The sequence below is a fragment of the Bidens hawaiensis genome, unplaced genomic scaffold, assembly GCF_021521415.1.
Source record: "Bidens hawaiensis isolate Kalapana, Puna unplaced genomic scaffold, B.hawaiensis_p1.1 tig00026143_1, whole genome shotgun sequence".
Taxonomy (NCBI): Eukaryota; Viridiplantae; Streptophyta; class Magnoliopsida; order Asterales; family Asteraceae; genus Bidens; species Bidens hawaiensis.
Genome location: NW_027494201.1, coordinates 180,505 through 184,262, shown reverse-complemented (window position 1 = coordinate 184,262; position 3,758 = coordinate 180,505). Strand labels below are relative to the sequence as shown.

The 3,758-nt window shown below is 39.7% G+C and overlaps 1 pseudogene; it reads right to left on the bottom strand.

Moving 5' to 3' along the window:
- Positions 1-1,213: 1,213 nt before the first annotated feature.
- On the bottom strand, positions 1,214-3,499 carry LOC143572886 (protein OCTOPUS-like; annotated as a pseudogene).
- Between the last annotated feature and the right edge of the window lie 259 nt (positions 3,500-3,758).

Below are 3,758 nucleotides of genomic sequence, written 5' to 3'. Positions count from 1 at the left end.
CCTCATGGGTGAGAAATTGTATGTTGGACTCCAAAAGGATTTGGGCCTAAATTGGTGGTTATATCGACAGTTGTTTGTTGTTGCCTGGCGTGTTTAGTATAGTTTGTACTTTGTAGGAATGAGATGCTTCAAGTTTCAGTAGCCCTACCTTTTGCATGATTCAGCCCATGTGAAATTTACACATGTGATTGTGGTGGTGTCTCTAAAATATAATTTTTTGTTGATTTAGTAAATCTTAATTTATAAATTTGCAGATCATTTATTTTTATAATAAGTCTTCATATTTTTTTTATGGATTTAAATATTTGAAAATAGTGGATCTTGAATCATAAGACAAAAATGGAGTACAAATTACAAAGGCAAAGCTTGACGATCCTAGGGGTTTGTGCCTCTTTTTTTTAACTTTACCTTTCTCTTTTTCTTTTTCTTTTTCTTTTTCTTGAAACATGTTGGGTTGGTGTGTTTTCACTCACACCTTTTGACTTTATTGTGATCAAGATCAATAGTATTTTTTGCTCATTGAGCTTTTATAGATGAATAAAAGATTTACAAAATGTATTTTTATTGTCTTACGTAATTTTTACATAACTAAGTTTGCAAAGTTTTGAGTAGAAAATCATAAAATTTAGAAAAATTTCGAATGCATCCCTTCTTCTGGTGATCTTATACGTCTATGGTCACATATATGTCTTAGGTTGTTTATCCAACTTTAATCCTATCAATGCAAGTGACATAAAAAATTTATCTTCAGAAATCATTCTAACAAGAGACACAAACGTGTATAATATCTACAATTTTGCTGTTTATATTCATTAAGGTTTGGTGTTCTTTTGTTGAATCTACTTTCATCTTCATTTGTTTTCATATTTCTTGAAACTTCGCATAACCTAACGATCAAGGACGGGAATCACCATCTATAGCATGTGATGTTAAAGGCTACTATAAGAACCAGTGTTTGAGGCATCACAGATCGTGAGTATTTAAAATGTTGTGTTTTTAGTATGCCTTTTCACATGTTACCTGATTATAAGGAAGTGAAACAAGTTGTACCAAACAATTACTTGTATCTTAAAAACAGAAAACAAACATTTTTAATAACCAGTCACATGTTACCCTTATAATCCACAAATCATTGAACCAATGCACCAGAAGTTCAAAAATGTTATTCATTTAATCTAAGAAGCAGAGATGATCATGAAAACAACAAACAATATGAAACCAATTCACCAACCAATTTTAACATAAACATAAAACCATAAACATAAACCATTGTCCTTATTACACAATGAAATCAAATGCAAGAACAAATCAACCATTTTCGGTTTCAGTAAAGCCCAAGCATGTTCCTCGAAAACAAATGAGAATTACCCGTTGCTCGGGTTTTCCCCGATGAAATCCCGACCCCCGATCTCCGACTACCACTCAATGGCGCAAGGTAAAACCGCAATAGCCCGTTATCAATATTATTAGGTGAGTATCGCGTGCTACGGTTACGTTCAAGAACAAACTCATCACCCGTTCTTCGACTCTTCCCGTTCCCACTCCCGTTCATAAGCGCGTGTTCGTTTCCAACCGCTTTTCCATTAATATTGTTCGAGTTTGGGTTCGGGTTTCTCAATGAAGAACTTCTCCAACTTACACTACTATTGCTTCTAAAAACTTTCCTGTTGTTAATAAACCCTTCATTATTACCATCTTGCCATGATTCCGAATAAGATCTTCCAACACCACTTACGGAGCTGCAACGATCTTCATCGTCGTCTTTATTATTATTACTCCGCCGGTGGATGAACCCCCAAAGCTTCCACCGCCACTTTCTCGCCTTCTTGTTCTCCTTCTCAACCGAAACCGCGTTATCCCTATCCCTAAACCCTAACTCAAACGTTTCGGAGCAATCATCCCTTAACGAATTCGAATTCGAAACCCTAGGCGGATCAATTTACACTCCATTGCTGTAATCAACAGTAGCAGGTGAGACTTTCGTGTTCGAAATGACTGGATTCACCTTTGATTCATCCAATTCAGCAACTACAGCAGCTGCCATTCTCCTAATAGAGTTTGATCTATCAAGGCTTTTCCTCCTTTTGGATGAAGAATCTAAATAATATTCTCGGGTTTGGATCGACCCGCCCGGGACATTATCCGTCAAAACCGAAACCTCTTCCACAGGAATTTGCGAATCACAACGTGCCACATGGACAACAGGGAGCAGGAGCAGGAGCAGGAGCAGGAGCGGGAGCAGGCGCGTCTTCCACCATAGGAGGAAGACGGGGAACGTCCTACCAACAAGATACCCGTCCCAGGAAGCCCTCGGTTCATCAAACGAGTACCTCGGGTCGTCAAACGATATCCGACCAGCGTCTAACGAAAACCTTGGGTCCGTATCACACGATCTACGCCCGAAACCATAATCAGCTATTTCGGACTGAGTTTCACGGAACTGACGCGAAAGAGGCTTCTCGACGGGCAAAGTAGACGATAAAACGACGCCGTTACTTCCGGATACATCCTTCTTCTGTTTTCGCCTCCATTTATGCCATTTTTTGCTTAAAACAGACGCTGCTGACCAGAAATTTGACCGTGAAGGCTTTTTGGAATGTGAATCCAGATCTATGTGATCCTTCATCGGCTTTAATTCGTCGAAAATTAACTCCTTAGGTTCTTTCATTTCGACAGTTTCTTCTATATTATTATTATTATTATTATTATTATTATTATTATTATTATTATTATTATTATTATTATTATTAACGCCTAAATCGTTAATTTCAACCGCGTCTAATTCTTCCAAAACCCTAATTTCACCGTCTTCTTCAATTTCGTCATTAATGTGACATTGCTCCTCTTCCTCTTCTTCTCTGTTCGTTTCGAAAACGACGCCGTTTCCGGCGAGAGTTTGTTGCGAATACGACAGCCTCGGCGGTTTATTCTCGTCGTGAATTGAAAACAACGACGAGAGTGTTACGTCCTCTGACGTCACACGACTTCCGTTGCGGCTCGTAACCGCCGGCGGAAAAACCTAATAATCCTTCGGCTTTCGCGGCGGAGAACGACTTCGTACGGCGGAGCTCCGGGAAGAACGAATTTGAATTTGAGTTTCTAGTTACTTGTTCTCGACTCGCCGGAGCTTTGTTTTTGTTCACTTCCGATGATGATGTTACTCGGAAGATTGACTTAATTGCGGCAGCAGCGGCGTCGGCGGTGGCGGAGGAGGTGGAGTTACGACGGGAGGAGGAACCGGCGGCGGCGTTGGCGGCGGACTGGTCTAACGTGGTGAGACGTTCGCAAAGGCATTCAGGGCAGAATCCGGTGAAGTTTTCGTCGGGGTGACGGTCGCAGCTGAAGGAGGAACGCGGTGGCTGCAACGACGGCAGCGGTGGCGGTGGTTGTTGGTCGGTTGTTGGATTCATTGGTGGTGAAGTGGTGGTGGTGGTATGGTGAGCACAGTGCTCATGTTAGCAAAACAGTGAAAGTGCAGTGTTTTAATGCGCCTGGAATGAAACCGTTTACGTTTTCGAGAGGTTTTATTTTTCTTTCTTTTTTTTGTTTCTCACACGGATAGTGAAGGTATTGAGAGAGACAATTGAATTAAATTATATCTGTTTTATTATTTATTATTATTAGTGGAAAATTTAATAATTAATAGTATCTCACTTTTTTTTTCCTTTGGATACTTTGCTTCTTCACAACTCCTCTCTTGTTGTTAATAACTAATAATATTTTTTTTATTAAACTGGCTTTATTGGAGTCTAATTGTC